Source organism: Excalfactoria chinensis, chromosome 5 (assembly GCF_039878825.1).
Source record: "Excalfactoria chinensis isolate bCotChi1 chromosome 5, bCotChi1.hap2, whole genome shotgun sequence".
NCBI lineage: Eukaryota > Metazoa > Chordata > Aves > Galliformes > Phasianidae > Excalfactoria > Excalfactoria chinensis.
In genome coordinates, this window is record NC_092829.1 from 2,962,248 (window position 1) to 2,987,443 (window position 25,196).

At 47.2% G+C, this 25,196-nt stretch overlaps 1 protein-coding gene across 4 annotated transcripts in view; it reads left to right on the plus strand.

The window, feature by feature from the left end:
• The window catches only part of CDKN3 (cyclin dependent kinase inhibitor 3), a 482,527-nt gene that overhangs the window by 362,412 nt on the left and 94,919 nt on the right, over nucleotides 1-25,196 (plus strand). The window lies entirely within an intron of this gene.

Consider the following 25,196-nt stretch of genomic DNA (forward strand, 5'->3'; position numbering starts at 1 on the left):
AATGCGTGATGCTTCTGAACACTGGGTATGGGCTACCCTGAGCACCAGCCGAATTCTTTCATGAGAAAAATTCATTTCAAAATCACAGTTTTGCTCCACATTTGCACACAGACGCGTTTGATCTATGAAAAGCTGACTGCTAATGAAGGGCCTGAGAATACAAAGAATATGATGTAAGGAATTACAGTCGCATTTCCAGGATCGTGGGTTTCAAAGTTCTTTGAGAAATGAAGGGGAAAAAAAAATAGAAAGACAAATAACCTATGAGAAAAATAATCCATTTTTTTTCTCTGTGGCAAGTCCCCCCCATGCACACCACTGGCCCGTGATGCTCATTGCCTTCCAGCTGCCTGATAGCTACAATCATCCCAAAAAGGGGAAAGAAACTCTCTGAGAAGGTTTTGAGAGAACAAAATAAACATTCTAATAAATGGTTAATTCAGATCTTCAAGTTCATCCGGTCCAACTCCCCTGCAATGAACACAGACACCCACAGCTCCATCATCTCCTCCCTGTAGCACCAGCACAAGCAGATCCAGGCTGCCCTCACTGCCTGTTTGTCTGTCCATGACTACATTGCCTCTAGTATTGGGAATTTCCAGGTCAGCAAAGGGAAACCAACAGGGGAACAGCACAAGAGCAATCCCCGCTTGCTCAAAGCCCCCGACCCTTCCCAGATGCCTTTTGCCATGAAGCACTGCCCATAGGATGGAGCTGCTGCAGCACAGGGCTCAGAGCCAGGCTGCAGGATGCGAGCCGTGTTATTCTTGGATCAGTAAAACAAGTATTAATACTTGAAAACAAGCTGTAATCTATTCACATATAATTTCTAGTTTCAGTGTCAGTGAGCTAATTTAAATTAAAAAAAGTTTGCAGCTCCCTAATTAAATTTGCTGAAAGCATTTCTCTTATCAGAAGTGTAACGACCGCCATAACTCAGCTCTGGCAGTTGCCTGTGTGTAACAACCTCCCTTATGCTAAGCCAGGAGTTACGGCTCTGTAACAGCAGCATCCAATGCATACCTCAGGGCTTTGCTAACCCACAGCAGACCCAACACGCTCCTTCACACACCTATGGACAGCCCATCTACTTCTTTCTTGTGTAAGTTTTATGGCTCTGCAGTAACACTGACAGCCACTAAGTGAAGTCTCTGTTTTCTCATCACCTCACCAAATGCTCCGTTTTTTCCCTGAGGTCGGAGTGTGATGCTGGGTTATAGCAGGTCTGCCCACATCAGTGTTAGCACTGACCACACAAAGCAGACAATTGCTCCAGGAGCCTTAGAGTGGCCACACAGCCCACAAGGTGGTACTGATGGCACAGGAGACCACATCCTCCCACAGGCATAGCAGAAAGCCAGCAGCCTGCAGCTGTCCCCTTCCTGCCCAGCACAGGGCCGGCAGCTGTGAGGATTTGCAAATCACACCTTAGAAATTTACCAGCAAGAGAGGAGCAAATATTTTATAAGCCCAGCCTTCATTAATTCCAATATGCATATCATTAATCAGTTTGCAAACAGCCCTGTCAATCTGTGTCCCTCTGTGCATGGGGTGCATTTGCATGCATCCACGCAGACAGAGGCATGCCTTGCTTGCTCCTGAGTTGCTGCACTCAGTATCCCTGCTTGCTGTTGCTTTGATGCTAAATGAAGTCCGGGTGGAAGGATGACATCAGTATTGCATTCAAGGCCTGGTGCACCATAGGTCTATAGTACATGCAACCAAGTTGGCAGATACAATTTTTATGTAGAAATGCAATTGTCTACTTGCTTTAAACAAAATGGCAGCTTGGGTTGTTAGTGGTGCTCTGTAACATGGACTTCTGGATGGGTGTGCAGCCCAAGCAGGGTTAGGGATCACTAGGGCCAGCCCTTCCATAGTCAAAGCAGAGGCTCTGACTCTGCACAACCATCCCTATAAGGGGAACATTCCAAAGCAGAAACCTGTTGCTGACACCATACCCACAAGCAGGGCCACCAGCACCACCAGTAGGGTTCTCACCTTGACCGCTGCTTGGGATCTCAGCCAGGTAGGGTGGCTCCTTGCCAGGAGACCCCATTGCCCTGCCCTCTGTGTGGTGAAGCAGTGCATTAAAGAAATCATAAAGCCATAGCCATCATAAAGGACCACGGGAATTACTCCTGGCTCTCCTACAACAAGACTCTTTGTGGAAAAGACAAACAAGAGGTTCCCGGAATGTGATCAGAGTGCACATTGCAACACATCGCTCTCTCCCCTATCCTTCCTTTATCCCATTGCATCTGAGCAGCAGATATACACATTCATGGCTTTGTATAGCAACTCATGAGGATTAACAGGCTGTATGACTGCAACAGCACAGCTGAAACATAAGCTCTGAACCTTCTCAAAGAATCACAAAGTTGGATGAAACCTCAAAGCCACCCCAACCCCACCCCTGGGTGCCCCCCAGCTCAGGCTGCCCAGGACCCCATCCATGGCCTCAAGCATCACCAGGGATGGGGCACCCACAGCTCTGTTTGCAGTGGCAGGGCAAACACAATACCAACCCTGAATACAAACTGTGCCTGCTGAGGTTTCCTCAGCCACACATAATTAAACAGTCCAGATCTATTTTCCAACTCATAGCAAACCTGGAGCCCTGAAGTACAAGGTGCTGCCTTCCACTAACGGCAATCAGTTCCAGCTTTATCCATCTCAGCTTCCAAACCAAAGGGCTTCCACCTCCAGCCTTCTGGTTGCAACTTCCAAACCCAGAGCCCCCAACTTCTCTCCCCCAACTTTGGCCATCCATTCCAGTATCCACAACTATTAACTTCTGCAAATTCATTTCAGGTATTACATGGAACAGGATGCACCATTTAGACTGAGCAGTGTCATTTCTCACGCAGGTTTCTATTCAGCTCTATTAAAAGTTGCCTCTACTTTGACACGCTCACCAAACTTTCCTCCAAAACGTTTCTCTGCTTGCAGCCATGTCAGCACTTTCCCTCCTCCATTCACAGCACACCACTGCCGGGTGACTCAGGATTTCCACCCATCATCTTATATGACCCAAACAATGACAGAGCAGTTCACCATTTCTCAGATCTATGCCAACTTTGTGCTTTTCCTGCTTTTGTTTCCATCAGTCAAAGGGGCAATGAGGAGCTGCAGCCCCTTCCTGCCAATTGCGTTTCCCATGTATTCCTCCAGCCGTGCCCCTGGCATGGGGTTGGTTCCCTCCTTACTCCCTGTCCCAAGAGATCTTCCCTATTGCTATGCCATGCAGTGCTGGCCCCCGCTACTCCAACAGCTGTGTTGTCTCTTTATTTTAGCACCACAGCCCTCCTGATGTTGTCATCCAGGGCTTATTCCACATCCTTGCACTACTTCACATTGTCACCTCCACAAATTCCACTAATGCAGTACAATAAAGGGGACGCCGTTCGGAGGAATTCTGATGCAGCTCACTGAAGTAACCTTGTTACATTAAAATCATGAGATATGTGCGCAGATGGCACGGTTTAATTGCATTTTACAATAGGCCTCTCCTCTGCAGGCACATCGCTAGAAATGTGCATGGCTGATTATGAGCAAAACAAATATTTTTCTCGAGTTCCAATTCAAAATACAGTTGGCTTATTAAATGTTTTGTAAATTCATTGATGCAGCAAGAACCCGACATAGCGCAGCGTGCTACAAGGGTTGTATTTCCTAACAAGATTATACATTGTATTGTAACTCTGGAGAGCTGTAAATCTGCAAACAAAACACGGGCATACACTCAGGGAAGATGTAGAAGTGGCTGTACATCACTGAAGGCAGTGGGACCTGCTTACCCTCTCACATACAGAGCCGTGGCTGCAGGCTGCTCCAATGCTGGGCTGCAGAGCTGCATTACAGGTGGTGATAGAACTGCTCTGCCACACCTTGCCCAGTCCTTTGTTAGCTCTGTCTCAATGCAAATACATCCCTTTCCGATGGAAGCCTTCCACATGCACGGTGGGGAAGGTGCTGTTAAGTTGCCCTGCCTCCTTGAAACCCCAGAGGAACTAATCAGACAGGCCTGGAAAGGTAGAGATGTGCAGGTGCATGCTGAGCTATGGGGATCCACCTACAGAGAAATGCACTGGGATTCTCACCGAGCACTTCAAGTGAACCATGCAGAAAACACCAAGTGTCCCATGTGGGGCACAGCCCGGGATTTGTCTTCCCAAGCAGACTTGACATGGAAGAACCCTTGCTGCATGCCTGGGCACCTCACTGCCAGCAGATCCTCAGCAAGGGTTGCCCAGAGATGTGATGGATCCCCATCCTTGGAGACGTTTAAGGCCAGGCTGGAAGGATCTCTGAGCACCTGAAGGAGCTGTGGGTGTTGCAGGGGACTAGATGGCCTTTAAGGGTTCCTTCCAACTTTGAAGATTCTATGAGGAAAATCCCCCTGCCTGGCAACCATCAGGTCTGCAGCCAACACTGACTGCTTTGTTCCATTCCTCATAGCTCAGGAAACACATCCTTTCTAAGCAACTACCCTCAGCTGTCACAATGCACAGGTCACATCTGACCCTCTGTGATTTTCAATGCAGTGACAGGCTCCCAGCAGCCAGCCCTGACACCCTCTGTGGGGGTGATGCCCAGTGATGCCCTCTTGAAACGAGGAGACACAAATCAGATGAAGGCAGAATTCATCAGCTGTGCTGACTGCAGAAACCTGCCTTCCCTAGCAGACCCATCCACACACTCTGAAGCACTTGATCATAAGGACGACTGAAAAATGGAAATCTGAGAAAAACCGTGGAAGCCGGTACAAAACAAAAACGCTATTCATAATTCATTTGTAGGAGTCTCATCTGAAGTCTCCGAACACGATTCAAGTTGGTTGAATAATTCAAAGAGATATGAATTTATTCAAAACAACAGCTAAATTTGGGGAATCTGATCTTCTTCTGCACCCCCAGTTGGGCGTTAGCATGAGTGACAGCGGATTGGCATCAGTGTCAATGAAAATGAATCAAAGCAAACAGACGTGGGAAACAAAACCACCCCCATAAACTACGCTGAAATACAAATACACAAACCCAGGAATATGGAAAACAAAAGCACTGCGCCATAAACCTTCAAAACAGCTGCAGGATCGAGCTGACTTTGCCTGAAGAGATGGAAGCGCAGCGACTCTGTTTGTGAAGTCCAGACTCAGCCTTCTCGCTATTCTTTACCGCTATTTTGTTTATTGTCATTGTAAACGTGCAGAAGCCATATTAGCAATTCATTGCCTTAATTAAAAGGAGGAAAGTGTTTTGTAAAGGAGGTCACTGACACTTCCATGATGCTATCAGTAGTGCTGCAAAGCAAATGCAGACATTGCCAAAGGAATCCTGCAAACTAAGCCTACTTCCTCAAACACCCCTTCTTGTTTGGGTTGTTTTTCTTACTTTCTTCTTAATTTAAAGAAAAAAACATCAACACAAAACCAATCCATCTGCCTTTACCTCTGACTATTCCTCAAACAACTGCATATGCCAATTAGCTACAAAGAGCCATGCTGGGAACACTTTGACCCAAAGCTCTTAAAGGTTGTAAAGAAGGTTGGGTTTTCAGTCCATAGGTCTACATCTGGGGGATCACCTGCACAAGCAAGTGCCAGCTTCAGGACTCTATGAGAAATTCAAAACTACAGACTGAAAAAGAGAGAGAAAAAGAGCTTTACAGTTGTACTTGCACCAGCCTTCCCAACATCCAAAGGGCCTTTGATGAGTTATTAGATTAATTTCCCCATTCCACTCCAACTACAATGTATGGAGATTTACCTATTAAAGGTTTCTTATTAGACAAAGAGTCCTAAACTATTGATGAAAGACAGACTTTGAGGCCAATTCCTAATGAGAACGTGTCATCTTTAAACTTCTATTGAACTCCCAGATATCCTTTGAAGATGGAAAGTATTTTAAAAAGTTTCCTGCAGTGACATAAAACTTTTAGCTTTATACATTTTACAATCAACTCCTAAAGCCATGGAGAGATCTGAAAGTATGAAGCAACAAGTCCGCCTATTAAAGCCCCTATCTTTTGTTGGCTATTTCACTTGCATTAACTGGGAAATCGCCCAGCCCCATTGTTGATAAGATAAACGTGTTCTCCCTGGATAATGTGACCAGGTTTTAATACAGGATATTTCCTGGTAATTTCTTGTTTCTTTCTAGATCCGCTCTAATGGTATCTACTTTGAAGTTCTTTATCTTGCTTTATCTCTTCTTCTTTAAGGAGCAATTTCTTGCTATCTCTTGTGCTGGAACTAGTCTAGAAGCACAAAGAATAAAAGCCAGCCTTGCAGAACTGTGAGATGTGTCTAACAGAAATGTCTGCAGTCGTTTAAAACCAGCAAAACCTTATGCCTGCTTTTCAAGTCTCTTAGACTGTCGAGGCATTGAGAAGCCCAGCCTTGGTATGACACCTCGGTTTTGTGTTCAGTTTTTCTTAGACCAGTCCAAGAAGGGCTGAGAATTCTTGATGTGAAGCATCTATAGCTGAAAATGCCACCCATGTGGCAGCTGAACATACAGTCAAGCAGCTGCTGGAGAGTAAAAACTGGACCCAAGTGCACCCATAAGGCAAATTCCAGATGTTCTTGTTTTTGGAGTAGAAATCCCAGATGTTCACTCAAGCCATTATACTCCCATTATTTTAGTGAGAAAACACTGTAAGCCAGCAGTGCCATGGCCAGGTGCATCATCAGCCCATGCACAGAGCCAGGCTGAAGGGACTGTGGCAAGAGAAGGGGATCCAGCCCTTCAGATCCCCAAAACTTTCTCCAGGCTCACAAAACAGGGAAGAGACGCACCAAGAAAAGAAGAACAGAATGCAGAGACAAAGTTGGGTTATTTAAGACCTGTTTTCAGGTGAACCAGGGCTACTGCCTTGCAGCAGTACACTCAGCAGGCTGCTGTTACATCCCACCATCCCAAAGGCTGTTTGTGCTCTCCCAGCTGCTGACACCCCATTTGAATAGGGAAATGGCAGGTGGGTTGTACAACTATCATGCCACTATTAGCTACTAATACAGTTATTAAGAAAACATGACTTTTTCTCCATAAAATTTAGGAAGGAACATATGTATATGTATTAATTTTAATCAAACTGAATGAGAAAGTTCTGACTTCAGCTTCTGGAAACCAAAACAAACTTGGCCTGACAGCTGCTACCTACTTTCTTACCAGAAAGAAAACAGAAAGCATGGGGAAGAATAAACATTGCACAGAACATCCTTTGGGAACCAGTACCAGATACAGGCTCAGGATGCCAACAGGAATAAAGTCAGCACTGCCAGGTGTGGCTGCTCACAGCCCTGAGCAAATTGACCAGGGAATGGGACTAGAGCATCACAAAGGGTCCCCTCCAACCTCAGTGATTCTGTAGGAAAAGAATCAGAGAATAGCTGTGTGCTCTGCTAGATAATATTAGAATGCTTTTTGTTGGTACAGTATCAGAGCTGTTAGTGAGCACAGGCTGCTGGGAGCTGCTCAGTCTGGCTCCTGTATAAGGACCCCATGCTCTGGTCCCCAGGTTGGGCTTGGCTTGTCTCTTTAATCATCATTTGTTTATGTTTTCCATTAGGATCACACACTCCCCTCATTCTCCTTTTAAGCCACACAGTGTATTTCACTGGAACTGCAGCATAAAACAAAGATAACAGTGATCTCCACACAGAGCAGCAGTTTGTACATCCTGCTGACCTTCCCAAAGGGTAAGCAGAAACGCACCCACATTGATCCCTATCCCTAAGATATTAATCAACCCCAAACTAAACTTAATGATGTTAACAGTCAGCTTTGGCTTTCATAATCACTCAAAGGGCTCCTGCTGCATTTACTTGATCCTGAGCTTTTTGTTCACAGTTCAGCAGTATTTTATAGCCCATAAAGACTGAGGAGCTTCATGTTCTGAACAGGGAAGGAACCACATGATTAATATTACTATTCATTACTTTTTTTCAACTCAGTCCATCTTAAATTACATGCACAAAACTTCAGGATGACTTCAGGCACGTGAACACCCCTATTTAGTATTTTGATCAGTCACAGAAGCAAGCAAATCACGGGCTTGTCTGTTGAAACTGCCTGGCTGCTGACAACATCTGTCAGAAATAATGCTGAGAAATAACGAAGCCTGGTTCATGAATGAAGTGTGTGTCAAGGTAAGAGAGCATCCCCTCAGCATTACAAACAGCACTTTGATGCAACTTTCATAAACGGTTTAATTTTTCTCTTTCATCTTGTCTCACACACTCCTCTCCTTCAGCAGCATTGGCAGTGGAGCTGGTGGCTGTGAAGGTGGCCCCTGAAGGCAGCAGGGGGGTCCTGATCCCCACCTCACCATTCCCACTGACCACATCCCTCAGTGCCACATCTCCACAGCAGCCTTGCCCGGACTCACAGCATGTAAAGGAGCAGCTGGGAGATGCTTCCACTCTTGCCCTCTGTATACCATGATGCATTCCAACACAAACAGTCACTGCCCTCTACTGTTACTCATAACAAATCGTCGAGGATAGAATTACCTTCTTTTCCCCCCATAAAAACGTGGAATCAGAATCACCAAAGTTGGAAAAGACCTCCAAGATCATCCAGTCCAACCGCCCACCTACCACCAGTACATCCCCACTAGGCCATGTCCCTCAGTACCACATCTCCATTGCTTCTGAACACCTCCAGGTACGGCGACTCCACCACCTCCCTGAGCAGCCCGTTCCAGCCTATCACCACTCCTAAAATAACATACTAATCCCTACTTCTAAACAAACCAACAATATCATAACCGCAGTCATTTGTTTCACAATGCGAGTGGTATTGATATCGAAAGGCTTCAACAATTTAGTTAGCATCTAAAGAACAGACCCTTTGATGCTCCAGAAAGACAGGACCCCTGGACAACCTGTTCTAGTACCAGATCTGGAGGGGGTGGGAATGATCCAAACCCAAACCATTCTATGATTCTTTCTGAAGTTTTTCCTAACATCCAACCTGAAATTCCAACCACTTCTTGGACAGGGAGGGCAGCCCATATCAAACCACATGCTGGTACCTGGCTCACGCACTCAAGCATCTCATTAAGTATCTGTGGATGTACTGTGGGGGAAAGCATTTCTTACTCACGGCTCACAGAGAACTACACGCTGCCATTAATTACAACCATAAATAAGTAACGCGCTGCTGTGCTTCCCTGCATTCTCTTTTTTAATCCTCTTTGCAGGCTGGTGTGTTGGTTTCACACCTTGAGGCGCCGGTGCATAATTAAGGCGCCCTTCTGCCATCACAGCCCTCTGTTAGAAAGGATTCTGGAACTTATCAGGAAGCACCTTCTCTAATTTTGGTATGCAAAATTCTGATTACTGTATGAATTTTTTATTCCCCAATTCTTTACTTTTTTTTCTCTACCCCTTTCACCCCCCCCCCCGGGTACTGGAACATAATTAATTCTGCTTTACTTTTTCTAATAGATTTATGTGTATTATCATATATATTACATTTTTACTTCTGTAACTTGTTGGGTTTTTTTTTCCCCCCAGTTTTGTTGCTTCGCTTCATTAAAAAGATGTAATCCCTGAGCTGCAATCAAGACGTAATTGCATATTTCTGTATTCTAATAACACACACATTCCTCATATCTTACTAGTGCAATTCCTGGCTATGCCTGTCCCACCTGGAGGAACCTTCCACCTGAAATGCTTATCAGATCAGGGCAATTTTGTTCGATGGAAATGGAAGAAAGCAGTAGAAACCAGGAGTTTATCCCCCTTAAGGCCTCTTGATATTCTGCTTTGGGGGATACCACTGACACTGATGTTAGCAGTTACCTCCTACTTGTAATAAGTTGTCAGAAATAACAGGGAAAAGCTGGAATAGTCACTTCAAATCCCCTGGCAAGATGTCAGCCCTGACTGAAAACCCAAGATTGAATCTGAGATGTGTCTGGTGACAAAAACAACAAAACACGGAGCCCAGACAGGTGGGTGACCCCTGCCTTTGGGAAGTGAGCAGGTTTCCAGCTAAGGGATGCTGCATGCAGCTGGCTCTCCTCTTGTGCCATCCCAATAACTGATGCAATGAATTCAGCCTCCTGGCCTGCAGCCACTACAGTATCCACTCCACATGGACTGGAGTACATCTTCATGGATGTAGGGACACCTCAGGGTGTCACAGAGCCATAGAATAGTTGAGTGGGAAGGGCCCTCACAGCCCACAGCCCCACTCTTCCTATGGGTTGGGTGCCCCCTAGCTCAGCTGCCCAGGGCCCCACTTACAGCTTCAGGGACCCCCAGGAATGGGGCACCCACTGCTATGGGCAGAGCCAGGACCTCAATACCTCTGAGTAAATAATTTCTTCCTCACATCCAACCTAAATCTCCCCTCTTTTAGCTCAAAAATCATTTCTCCTTGTCCAATCACTACTGACTGGACAAGATGGAATGGACTCAAGTTGCACCAGGGGAGAATCAGGCTGAGCATTAGGAAAAATTTCTTCTCCAAGAGAGTGTTTAGGTGCTGGAATGACCTGCCCAGGGTGTTGGAGTCACCATGCCCAGAGGTGTTGAGGAACCATGGAGATGTGGTACTAAGAGACATGGTTTAGTGGGGAAATACTGGTGGGAGGTGAGCGGTTGGACTGGATGATCTTGGAGGTCTTTTCCAACCTTGGTGATTCTACCTCCCTCCTGCTTATAAGCTTCCTTTGTAGGAAGGAGTGCTGATACTAAATAAATAAGAACATTTGTATCCCAACAGTGCACTGGCAGGCTCTGGTTTGCACTCACATTCAGTGGGAAGCCTGACCACCAACTAGAAGGTTCAGAATATCACCCCTGGAGCGGATATCTGTCCTAATGGACAACATGCCTTATGCTTTCTGAACACTCTGTTCCCTTCGTGTGGAAAATGGTTCGCCTCTTCATCAACATTCAGAAGGAAATGACACACACATACATATTCATGCCACTCAAGCGGTTGTTACGTGATGTGCTGTACGGGCAGACAGCTCAGCACACCACTACACCAAAGACAGCCCACTCTACAAAGGGGCTGACAGCAGCAGCGCATCCTGAGCCCATCACACGAACCATGACTGCCTGGCGGTGTTTCATTTAAAAGTCAGTCATTCCAATCTGTGCTCCTGCCAAAAAAAAAAGTGTAGATAAACACCAACGCTCTGTTAGAGCAATATTGATGGTTTGGTTGTTTGCTTAGGAAATCCCTGAAATCACAAAGTCGATTGGATAAACCCACAGCCAGCAAACCAGATACCGTATAGCACAGAGAAAAGGGGCTGTAAGCTGAAACTAGAGTTGCTTCCTGGTTTTCCCTCAGCTGCCAGAACTCCCCCAGTTCTACTGTGCATCATGATGTGAAAGAGAACAAATCACAGATGCAGGAATACCCCCATCCATACAGTTGGCCAGCAGAGACATCTAGGGCTGCATTCAATACCTTTATTTCCACCTGCTAAAGCCAACACTCCCTATCTCTGGGCTGGATTCCTATTGGTGCCCCAGCTGCCACCTGGGTTCTGCATCCCCATGGATGTGGACCCAGCTGCAGCAGTAACAAGTGTCTCTTGTCTCCCCAGGAGTGGCACTGTGCCTAACAGCTATGGAGCCTTGCCCTGCTGCTGTCAGGCCCTGAATCACAGGTAAGAGACAAGACACCTCATGGTGGGCTCCAGCTGCTGGGTGATGGCACACCACTCCCATCCCCTATTTGCTCTAAGGCAAGCTGTCACCCTGTGATGCAGCCAGGGCAACAAATCCAGGCCCCATGCAAGGTCTAGCCTGCTCCCAGCAGAAGGGCAAGGAACCACGACTCCCTGTACCAGTCAGTATAAGTGAGGATGAGACTCACAGCGCTCTTCAGCAGAAAGAGCTGTTTACATCTGAGGATTTAAACATTACTATTAAATAGAGCACTGTGTAACTAACCGATTCACTGAACACATACCAGCCAAGTTGTTCCCAGTAACTGCACAAAACGCCCCTATCTGCAAAGCCAGTCACTATCAAGATAGCCAGACACCTCTACTTTGTTCTTGGACATGAGTTAGCCAGTACAGTGTCATCCCATCTTAATGTGGGTCAGCCTCAATCCCATGCACATAAGGCAAAAGCCACAGAGGAATACTTGAGCAGCAGCTCCACACTGGCTTTACTCCAGTTTGGCTTTGTTCAGCCACCAAGCATCACTGCTGCACCCTATGGGAAGCCAACAGTTGCAGCAGAGAAGGCTCAGACCTATAGGGAAAGGTAGAAATGTAGGCATGCTTATAAAATACCTTGTGGGCTGAAGAGCCAACCTTACCTTTTTCAGGTTGAGTCCTTGCTCAGACACCTGGTAACAGTTCAAGCAAACTTTAAATAAGACACAGTATTGATGTGGCGCATGCTGGAAGATCCCACCCAAAATCATCCTCTGCTCATCATGACGCACAGGAAAGGTGAATAGCGCCCAAGCATGGGGGCAAAGGACAAAAGAATCCAACATCAAACCCGTGCCAGCCCTTCTTTCTGCCCCATTCCCACCTGCAGCCATCTCTGAGACAGATCCCACGCATAGATGGCAAATTATTATCATTGGTCACAGAGAATTGAGGACAAATTACAGCCTGATACCTCAAAGCGAATCCCTGCACAAGCGAAGAGAGGAGGTGGTACCTGAGTAAGACTAACACCACAAACCCTGTTTTTCAACAGGATCGTTTTGTGCACTTTCATCTTCAGTTCAGCGCTTTGTTGACAACGAGCAATGGACAGCTAAGTGCCATTTCTGCAGTAATAAAACACCGGAAGATAACAGGCAGTGTGAGCACAGGTTAAATTAAATTTAAACGTGAGATTCATACAGGAAAACCACAGCAGCTCAACACAGACCCACACAGGCACAGAAGTGCAGGAGGAGGAGAGCATCTTGCCTGTCTCCATACATAGGTGGGCTCCAAGGACACTTGAAATGCCTCTATTCCTTGTGACTGTGATTAGCCCTATGGTCACCTACATTGACAAGGTCAGAAATTCCATCACGGGCACTAATAAGCAGTGCACAAAGGGCTGAAGCCACAGGCTCCTCCAGATCATCTTTGCCCAGAAAGGCTAATTAAAAGCTAACAATAGTTCTGTAATTAACTGCTTAACATATGAAATATAATTTGGGGGTTAAGTGGTTTTATTACGTTAGATCAAGATAGGACCAAAAGAACCTCAAAAGCAGCGTGCAGGTTTACGTGGCCCTCAATCACAACAAGAATCAGAATAGGATTATAACACAGATTCCACTGCATGCTTCCCCCTCTGGGTCCACTTTTAACTCCCATACTGAATATAATGCTTTAAGTGAGGGATGTGGTCAGCAGGCATGGTGGGGATGGGCAGGGATCATGGAGCACTTCTTCAGCCATCTGTGATCAGTGCTGGTATTGTTATCTTATCTCACTATTATTTTCACTGCAGCAGCAGCACGTGCAGGGCTGTCCTCCAGCATTTGTGAGCTTTGCTAAATGGTGTCTGTACGGGGTGAACTTCTCTCTCAGCTTTTAGCTACACATTCATTCTACCCAACTGCTATAAGCAGTTTCTGAGTTGTTCAATACTAAATAATTATGATAAAATTGCTAGACAAGTCCATCTTCTGCCCCAATGCACTTCTGGGCAGACCTACTACAATGCCCTAAGTCCAATTGAAAACATTCCAACCATTCGGATTCTTACGGATCTGCTGTAAGCAGCCCCATCTAATGGACTTATGAAAAAGCTGATGAATTTGTGTAAAACACAGGACAGGCAGCTGGTTTATGAAAGCAGTGCGTATCTCACGGCGCATGGCAGGATGTTGGCTGCAGGAAACGGGACGCTGAGCTCCAGCAATTAATGGAGCTTGGAGGGAGCAATCCATAAGAGCTGACTGACAGACCGAGGTACACCTTATTTATTAGCTGGATCTATACAGGAAGGGAGGCTGGCACCTGATGGAGAGCTTCATTAAAACATGGTGTCAGTCTTACATTATCTAAATTACACCTAGATCCACACTTAATTGCAGTGGATTAGCCCAAACAGGAGTCCCCTCTCAGGAAATAATGAGCTTCATACCTGACACTGAAAGAGACGAGGATGAATTCGAGTGCTTTGACTCTTAATCAGGCAATTATATTTTCTTCTTGCTCCAGAATTAATTAAAAGAAGAAAACAGCTACAGCACTAAGATACTTCCAGGAGAAAAACACACACAACCACTTGTAAAAAGCTGAGTGAACCATATAAAGACAATGTCAGGGAGCCCAGCCAGCTCCTCTTCCATAGGGAAGGAAGTCAGACACAGCTCATCTGTTTTTAAGAGTTGAGGCAGATAGCCTTGCAAAATTAGACATCTTTTACTTGCATTCCTTCTAAAAGAAAGCTCTGCTGAGCTCACCTGGACCACATTGCCCCTCAGAGTGGGTAGATCCCATATGAAGTCACCCTACATGGAGCAGACCAGACCCCACCGTATCACATTGCATCCCACAGCATCACAAGGAGCTGAAGGCCCTGCTTGACAGCCCCCACCACCTGCATGGCCCCCCTACCTTCTCACAGAAGAACCAGGAAAGAGACCTGCAAGCACCAACTCCTTCCAGGCTCTCTCCTAAGCAGCAGTGACAACCAGGCAATAACCCAACCACCCGAAGGCCCTATCTGAGTTATTGCTGGAGGACCCCACCTTGATGAGCTCCAGCTGAGGGAAGCTTTCAGCTGGTGTTACAGTGCTGCCAGTGGCTGCTTTGTGCCACAGCTTTCCCCAATCACCAGCTGATGAAAGAAGCCTCACAGGAGCAACCCCGACAGCACCGAGATTTGTAGAGCATTTCAACCACCCTGAGATAATTAAAGAATTTGTTCGCTGAAGAAAACTGGGAACCTAAAAATCACAGCAGCTGAACAAATTATTCCAAACGCTGCCTCATTTATTTCATGGTGATGTAGATTTGCAGAAAATTAACATAAGACGCAACTTCGGTGGCTTATGTTGAGCTGAGAAATGCAATAAACCCAAGAACTGTGCCACAGGTCTCCTAAAGTATCTTTCCATAGACCACAGCACCTCGACTCCTGATGTAAGCCAACACTACATGAAATTTTGCTGCTTTTTGGCCAGCCTCTTGAAAATCTACCCTATACTCAAGTCCTTGTAATTACTGTAAGCACAGTTTTGGTAGCAATTGGACCCAGCGTTGATTCAGTCTATAGTTGTCATTTCGAGCCCCTCTGTGATGGACCAAAGTATTTCTGGTTAAAACATGGCTTTGGGTGACAAGCTCTCTTCCCTCTGAAAACAGCACGAAGCATGTAATGGTTTCCAAGGACATCCAACCCTGTTCTATAGAATCACAGAATGGTTTGGGTTGGAAGGGACCTTTAAGACCATCCAGTTCCAACACCCTGCTATACACAGGGACTCCTTCCTCTAGAGCAGGTTGCTCACAGCCCCATCCAGCCTGGCCTTGAGTGCTTCCAGGGAGGGGTACCCACAACCTCACTGGGCAACCTGTTCCTGTGTCTCACCACCCTCACAGTGAATAATTTCTCCCTATTCTAAATAACCTCTCTAATAATCTCTCTAGTCTAAATAACCATTTTCAAATACCTTGCAAAGGGGGGACACCCTATTGATTGTTTAAATGAATAGGAGCTTGACTTCTTAGGTGAGGACACCTAAAAACATTCTCCTGAGCCACTGAACCCTCTACCTGCATGGAGGTACACAACTTTTGTGCACGTTAAAGCACAAATCCCCCTAGAAAGGTTCGGCGAGGCATCAGACTCCTCCTCAGCCCATCCGCCAGTTCCAGGCAGTTTCAAGTGCTCCTATCATTAAACTGCTGCTGATTTCTCTCATTGCACTTTCAGGTCAAGGCACACAAGGGAGTCGATCAAAAGCAGGCGTAATTAGTGCTCCACAGAGTGCTGCAGGGTCACACACCCCCTGGCCCTCGACCCCCTCCCCACATGGCTGTCCCACTGGGGCCCATTTTGCATGCTCACCCCATGCTCCTCACAATCCTTTTGACCCCAATGTACCCACCATTGGGGATGCTTCCATGGTGTGCAATGGATGCTTCTCAGCACTGCACGGCTGTGGCCTGTGGGAGGCAGCTGCAGCCCTACAGCCCAGCACAGGGAATGTCTGGATGTGCAGAAAAATGAGGAAGGAGCAAGAGGGGCAGAGCACACAGCCAGAAAGCAGAAACCAACCTCTTCCTAACATGGCAGCACTTGGATAATCCCACCAACAAACATGCAGTCAAAAGAAGTATATATCCACACACCTGCCCCAGGGTTCTGGGGTCCTTACAAAGCTTGCAGAGGTGATTCTCCCTGCTGTACAATTAGATCCTTCACACACATCTCCCCTGAGTGCTTGCAAATCCTCCAATAAACCCTCAACAACTCAAACAAAGAAAGAAAAAGGAGATAATGCTCCTGGTGGCCAGCTAAATCCCTGCTATACTCTCGGGGAAAAGAACTGCACAATAACTGTCAGGCAGACACTTGAGCTTCTTTATTCAATGTGAGTAAATAATCTAATGAATAAATCTAGTTTCACAAAGTAAAAATCCCTGGGGTTGTCAGGCATCAATTAAACACTGCAGAGAATCAAAATGACCAATCGAGCTCTCGAAGTGAAACCCTGAGAAATTCAACACCAACTAAAAAGAGCCCTGAGCGACTCGATACTGGAGACACAGGAATTAGGCATCAAAATGCACAGTAAGTGCTTAAACGAGGGTGAGGTCAGCTCCTTCACTAATATACTCATCAACATTCATCTGCAGGACCCAGTCTGGAGAGCACAGGCTGCACAATAACCCTCTCCTATCCCTGTTCTTATCCAATCCTCAAGAAGCTCCACAGATGTAGGCAGCTATCAGGTGATGTGCCTGGGTGTATCTATCCTCAGCTAGTGCTGTGGCGGAGCCTTTGGGATATTTTTACTTATTTATTGATGAAAGAAATAGTTTTCATTGCAAACCCTCTGAGGACCCCTCTAGCACATAAGGTAAGTTAGTGCTGGCACAGAGCACAGCAGAAAGCTGCCTTCATTTTGCTCCTAATAATCAAACATAAAGTCCTGTCATGTAGAAGCCTTCCTAGTTAAAAGATGAAAACTAATTGCAGGCCTGTATTTTCATCATACAAACATAATCTCTGAGCAATATTCAGAGGAGAAGATGCATCGTTTCCAGAGGAAGACAAGGCTGCTCTGATGGCAAACCAATGCTGGTGGTTCCACAGTCATCAAAATCACAGGCAGTGGCACCAACCAACCACTCAGATGTACCCAGATTTTAAAAGCAAAATGACAGATCCACATGTATTGGTATTCACTCACATCATGCATCAAAAAAGGTTGTATAGGAGTATTAACTGTAAGGCTGTTTCTATAGGAACCCAAAGGGGAAAAAAAAGAGGCAGAGCACCAGCTCCATCTCTTTCCTTCCCTCCTCAGCCTGCTGGTGATTTTACACTGAGACTGAAGGTGTTCCCCAAAATGGCTTGTCATTATTCCTTATTTGTGTAGTACTGGAGCAGTGGGGTCCTCATCCAACACTGAGGGCTTCCCAGTTGGCTTCCCAAAGAGCATTCACAGATTGTGACTCCATGAGGGATTCCATGAGCATTTCTACAGCTAACTGAAGGGTGAAATGGCCATTGCTGCAGAACAAACCCAGCCCATGGCAGCAGAATTTGCAGCCTGCAACAAACCAGGTACGATGATATCAAAAATACCCACAAAAGAAAAGAAAACAGCACAGCTGAGATGCTGCAGCAAGGAAGAGGGCAGCGCAAACAGGTTAAAAATGAGCTTCTGATGCACCACTGAAAAGCAAAGATTAAAAGTCCAAAACAAACTGTGAAGAAAGACATGTCACAGTGTCGTCTGGGTGAGGGACGTGGATGTGGCCATGCTCGCATTCACTGTGTGGACATCAGGAACCTAGCTGTGATGCTGACGTTCCCAAAGCCCTCCATTCACTTTAATCCATCAGCATCACTTTTTGGGTGATCACATTCCTCTGAGCGATGGTTGGAGGCTGCCAGAATACACTTAAAAGAGCTGTCACTAACACAAAGGGCCAGAAGGCACAGAGGATACGGAAACATGTTCAGACATCAAGAGCCAGAGAGCACAAGTGATGGAGCACAACGTCCATTGCTGCTCAACAGGAAAAGGCTTTTGTTGCTTGGTATGTGAGATATTCCTCCAGGCTGGAGAGGCATGGGGTCTGTCCCTGCATTTTGAAGCTATGGAATTGAGCAGCCCACAGGGCACACGTCCTCCCACCTCTGCACTGTGTGCTCAGACCAGCCTCACCTGCATGATGGACCAGCAGTCCTTCTCTTATGGCACTGCCCGTGCTTCCAAGTGGAAAACCAGCAGACATACAGAAGTCCAAGACCTGGTTTGCCCGCGTGATTGGTTCCAATAAGTAACATACTGCAAGAGTGAAGTCTAGCAGGCTGCGATGTTTAATTTATTAACCTTGTTTCCACTGCAGCCGATCTGAAACCAGTGACTGCTTCATTCATTTTGCCTGTTCCTACCAGCCCACCAGCATGCGGTGCAGAATTCCAGGCAGTGTGAGGAAGGGATGCTAATTACTGGCACCGTGACCCTGCAGCCTGTGCCACTGCTCTGCCTTCCCATGGGGCCCAGCCCCAGAAAACTCATCTGCTGCCACACATCCATCACTTGCAGCCCTTGCAGGGATGTAGTGGAGATGCAGGACAAGGGTTTGCCAGCAGCATGCTGGTGCCAAGCAGCAGGGAAGCTCACTTTGAGGGTAATACTGCCATTCAGAGAGGGGTCTCCGCTCTGCCTGGAATGAGTTATAGGATTAATTAAGCTGAATGTTCGTTCCTGTTGATTGTCCTAACAAAAAGCTCTGGGCTATGCCCCACAGCCCAGTGAGTGCACAGAGCCGCAGTACAAAAGGCATCTGAAGGCCCTCCTGCGGCTGAGCAGGGCTTGCAGGACTAACTAATCTATTTCTTCTCACTTTCCTGGCCAGAACCCACAAGACACATACATCACAGCACCAGCCTCTCTACACGTCTCTTGCCACTGAAGAAGCCTATTTATTAAGAAAGAAGCTCTCAAATCATCTTCCAAAGGCAAATAATAGCAAAACAACAATTACCTGAAGCTGCTGATGCCATCTCCTATAATCTTCTCTCTCTTCACTTCAAAAGAACCATCTTCCCTCAATGACAATTATATTCCCAGTACTTCTGCCTAGTGCAGATATAAGGGCATCTCTTAGCTCAGACACATCTACAGGCAAGGCTCACCACTAAGCTGGCATTAATATGTCACCCTCTACACAAAGCAAAATCAGTCCTTAGAAAAAACAACAACAACAAGATGAAACACCACAGAGCAGGACGCGGTCATCCCCAAGCAGATGAGAAACAAGCAGGACGCTATTCATGCTTCAGACAAGGTTAAGTTATGGGTCAGCTTGGAAATGGAGCAGTCACACCTCGTTTGGCAGTACATGACTACCTCTAAATCTCACTGTCATACCACAGAATCACTTATTTCATAGAACCACAAAACGGCCCGGCTTGGAAGGGACCTCAAGGATCATGAAGCTCCAACCCCCTGCCATAGGAAGGGCCACCAACCTCCTTATCTAATACTAGACCAATACCTGAACACCTCCAGGGACAGGGATGCACAAACAGGAGTTATGAAACCCAGGTTCTCCTATTTCTCTTTCAAATTCTTCTTAACTTATGGATATTCAGAAGACTAGGATATAACGGAAAGACATTTATTGTGGGTTTCTTTTAAGTGCAAGATCAAAACAGAACAGAAGCTCCTTAGGTTACAAAAACACTGGGTGAGATGGGCAGATGCAGTAAGACAGCCCACCATCCCTTCCCAGCCTAAAAGAAGCAGCAGTGAGTGATTGACAGCAAACTATACTCAAAGAAACAAAGTCCTCATGCATTATGATTCAGTTTCTCCTTTGTTGACTTCAGTTCACTGCCAATCATATACGGCTTCTCTTTATTTGGGGCAGGAAGAAGGTTGCTGTCTCCTTCTCCAGCAAGCTGTCTGTTTTCTTGTGGCACTTTCTACCCGAGGTATTTAAATGTTCTCATCTTGCACTTAACAGAAATACATAATAAAGCTCCCAATTACCTTCTGCCCTTTTAAATGTCAAACCAATCAAAAGGTTGAAGGGGGGAAAATTAAAGCCTATTTTCAGAAGAGCACACTTACTTGTGTGTTACTGACCTTCAGGAGAAGAGTAGGATAGCACAGCTCCATTCCAGCACGCATCCTGCCTTCCAGCCTGCAGGGTGCCTTCAGAAACACGGGACCTGTAACAAAAACAAAGCCCAGGAAATATAATGAGATTTAATCTAGGCACCCTCCTAAAAACATGGCTGGGCTCTGGCTGCCTGAGCAAGCCACCAATGCTCTCTGATTGAGAGCAGACTGTGCACACTGGAAAGCCATGCCTAAAAGGTGTGACTTTTTCTTGCTGTCACTCTGCTAATACGTGTTTTAATATTTATTGATACATAATAGAACAGGAGAGTCAAACTCCCTGCATTGTGCATTCTTAAGATTGACACATACCTATACTTTGTGCATAGGTGCTTTCATTCCATGTCTGGCAAATCCTGCGGTTGCCAGAACGTTTCCATGCAGCTCTGCAGACACATATTTACCCCTGCACACAAGCAAGAAACTGCTCACCTCAACACATTGCTGGCTGGGGCCCATCTCTGCTTGCAATGCCTTTGTGCAATGATACCTCAGCACTGCCATGCAGGATCAAGGTCTGGTGGGCCTTGTCTCCCATCAAACCTCTTTCCTTCAGATACACATTGCACATTAACCCTGCAAAGACCAAGAAAGATGCTGAATTGTAGAGCTCAGCATATCAGCATGGCTGCTGCAACGTTATTGTGGCACTGTGGCGTTGTGCTTACTTGCCTCTTGCAGACACACAGGGCACAGATATCACCACGGGGCACTGTGCACCCATCAGTGGGCTCAGACAGAATAACACATGCATTGCTGTCCTCTGAGTGCTGCCCATAGAGCTGCAGCCCACAGAGATTTGTGATCCTATGGCACCTTCCAGCTCCAGCCTTGGAGGGCTGCTGCTCTTCGCAGTGCTTTCTGCATCCACCCCCATGCTGGGAGCAGGGGACAGAAGTTTGGCTTTACTTGGGAATTTGGATCCAAACTTACAAATCTGATGTCTAGAGAAACATTTTGGGTCCAAAGCACTTGGTCCCATCTCTTTCTGCTCTCCTGGGCTGAAGGAGGTCCTCAAAGCTCTCACAGGGGACCACAAGTATTTGGAGACCGAGGTGAACATGATGAGCAATGAAAGGAGAGCACTTTTGTGTCCCACTTCCCCCCCTTTCCCGTGGCGCTCACAGATGCCCGCAGCCACAAAGGCAATCACGCAGCCCAGTAAATTTACACAAACATGAAGCGATTTTGTTTTCGTTGCTGCCCCGGCTCCTAGAATTTATTAATATGGCACTAGATGTCCCCAAGAACACTGCCTGCCAACTCTATTCCCACTCTCTAAAGCTGCGCTATAAATCATGCGCCAGGAGAACATCCTGAATGCTGATGGCTGGAAGCTATGGTGATGATGAGAGTGCCAGGAAGAATAACTGATTTCCATCCCAGTCCAAGCAGAAGGGCTCCTGCACACCACAGGGGTATGCAGAAGGGCTCTGTGTACAGGAGCAGCCATCATCTCAGCACTGATTGGCACAGTTAATGAAGGGATGGTACACTGGTCTAGCAGTGGTGGTAACAAGAAAGGCCTTAGTGAAGGCAGTTTCTTAGTTCTATAGTCAGATTAACAGAGAAAAACAATCCCCAGTCGCTGTAAACCTTCTGATGCCAAAGCAGTGCTGCCACATCACCCACTTGTTTACTCACTGCCCTCTAGAGCATGTCTGCAATGGGGCTGTCCGCAGCAAATGAGCTTCTTCAGACACAGCATAGTGACTTATACCTGCAGCAGGGTGAGCAATGGGACAGGGCACAGAGCCAATGAGTGGGGCTCACCTGGAACTCACCTGTCCCTGCTCAGCGCAGGGAAGTTGGACCTGATGACCTTTAAAGGCCCTTTCCAACTCACATGGTACCATGAGTCTATGGATGCTACTGAGAGCTCTTTGTCAGTGCTGGGCAGGGAGGAGGAGAAAAACTGCATAGGGACAGATGGCCCCACTTTGACTTGTGTTGTCGAATGAAACGGTTGGGGAAAATTCTAATGCATTTCTTGTGAATGAATTCAGCTTGCAATGACAGGAAAACCTCCAGGCCTCACAGGAAGGAAGCCGTGTGCTTCCAAACAGCACAGAGCCCTGGGATCAGAGCGCTGGAGTGTGGCTGCACGCAGCTCTGCAGCCGGCACAGAGTGCTGGAGTGAGACAAGGCTGCCTATGGCACACGTCTTCTGGAGCCCAACACATCCAGGGAGTTAATAAGGGCTGTGTGGTGCTTTAATTGCTACGTCTGTCTTCGACGTTGTATTAATCTGATGCTTCAGGGCTTCTACGCACAGCCGGAAGGGGCCTGGGACAAATTTTCTTTTCCCTTCCATGCGTCATTTGCATTCTTTTCATCTGAATGCAAAGCTGGGCAGCTCTTTGAATCATTCAGGTTAAAAAGAGCTCCAACATCCCTATGCCCAACCCCAGCTCCCCCCCCACCATGCCCACTGCCCACGTCCCGCAGTGCCACCTCTTCATGGCTCTGGAACATCTCCAGGGACCGGGACAGGTCGCTGTTTGTGCGAATAACGTCTCCCAACGCCCAAGCTGCCCCTGTCCTGGCCCAGAGGGCTGGCTGCAATGGACGGCGATCCCTGAGCTTGCAGTGCCGCCCGAGCACGGAGCAGCGCCGAGCCCCGAGCTGCGCTGTTACCGGAGGGCCTCGAGTGCCACCTGCAGCACGGCCCGCTGCCGGCACGGGGCTGCGGTGACAGGGCAAGGGGAAATGGTTTCATATTGGAGGGCAGTGTTAGGTTGGAGATAAGGAAGGAGTTTTTTACTCTAAGGGCAGTGAGGCACAGCACAAGGTGCCCAGAGAGGCTGTGCTGCCCCATCCCTGTACACAGCCAAGGTCAGGGGATGGGCTGTGAGCACTGATGGAGCTGTGGGTGTCCCTGTGCATTGCAGGGAGTGGGACCAGGTGACACCATTCTATGACGAAGCCAGGTCCTTTTGCCACAAGCAAGGGATGTGCTGCAGCCTGTGATGGAGGTGCTGCTGTGGGTGCTGTAGCCTCTCTTATAGCCTTGCTCTGCTGAAAGAAACAATTCCGAAATAATGGCCTATCTCCAAAGAGCGCCGTTTGGACAGATCACCATCTGCCCGTGAGGAAAGCAGTTCTCTGAAACCATTTCTGCCGCTTTTATTTAAATGTGCAATAAGTGGGGGCTGCTGCAGGGCAGGCTGCAAGGCGCCTCAGTGGGGAAGCACTGCAGAATGGAACTGCCAGGTGTTTAAACCCTCTCCTGCTCAACAAAGAAAAGCAGTGCAGTGCCATCTCTTGTGCTCTCCTGTGGAACCAAACGAGCTCCCAAGGAGCAAAACTCAGTGCACGAAGCCACCCCAGCACCGTGCTTCCCCCCTCTGCAACCACCGTGCTAATTTCAAGTGAAGGATCTCAGCTTTATCACTGTTGCATTTTACTGCTTTTTAATGATCCATTAACTGCAATAAGAACGATACAGGAATGTTACTGAAGAGTTTGTGAACTATTTAATTATCTCCCGGGGTTCTTGGAGATCTTTTCCAACCTGAGTGAGTCCTGGTGGTCAGAAAAGGTAGAGACGTGGAGCAGGGAGATACCTGATATGGAGTTGCCAATGGCATTGGCAGGGCAGGACAGGCACCTACTGCAGTGCATGGCGAAGTCCCAAGCCTGTTCCTTGTGAGTAAGCATGCTCAAGGCCAGCACAGCACCACTGGGAGACCAGCAGCAGAGCTGCTGCTACTGAGAGCTGGGCATTACAAGACCTCAGGTCCACATCCCATAATGCACTCCTGGGGCAAGGAATCCTAAGGCCATCACTCATTGCTCATCACACAGACAGGGCATGCTACAGGAATATGGCATTTCCAGAACATTCCCTCTAAGCACCCAGCCTTGAGAACCTGGTTAGCTGTGTCTGGTGATGGGTACCAAGGGGGTTCCCAGCAGCACGGCTGTGACTGAGGCCCAGCAGAGCTCAGGGATGTATTTGTCATGCATGTCCATCCTGTCCGAGCTAAACTGGTGGGATGAATGCAATCTATGCAAGACGTTTCACTGAAGTGACAGGGATTTCTAATCCACGTTGATTTGTTGTAAAGCTTCTGTGGAGAAGTGGATTATTTCCCCAAATCTCTCCCACCCTCCAGTCAAATCTTTTCCTGGAGGAACAAAAATTGCCGGGGCGGCCCCAGGTCTGACCGCAGCGTCGGGCTGCCCCGCCGCCGCCATCTTACAGCCACAACTGGATACGCCTCCAAAGCCCCCGACAAGCCCTTATGTTCTGCTACTGCTCTAATCTTTGCCCAGTCCGTAACTTGACCACGTTTATAGTCCCCAACACTTAAAGCAGGACCAGCCCCGTCCTAAGGAGGCACACTTGTTTACTAAATACTATATCGGAAAACAGAATAGCACAATATAATACAATATAATTGGAATTAAGGCTAACGAATCAAGTAAAATAAGAGAGAGTGAGTCCCGAAACCGAGAGGCCTACTGTAACTCTGGGCAAAACGGCGGAATGCTCCCACACGGCTCCCCCATGGCTGGCAGGATCCAAGAGAGCGAGTCCAGCACTGAAGTGAGATTATATAGAGTCCTTGTATATGACTGACCGTGGTGTTCTCTGGGACATTCAGTCTTCTTTTGTGAGCAGCACATTCGTCAAAATTATCCATGCTTTATCATTCCCTGATGTCATGATTCCCTGACATTTCCAACATTGTTGTGGTAAAGGCCTTCGCTAAGCACAGTGACCTGAGATAAGCACAGAGTCAAGTTTAACATGCCATAAACAGAGGAGGATCTGGAGAGGAGGATGGAAGGCACCAGCCTCGAGCTCCGGCTGCAGGGCTCCTCCAAATGCAGGAAACAACGGACACCCAGAGACTGGTCAAGTTCAGAAAT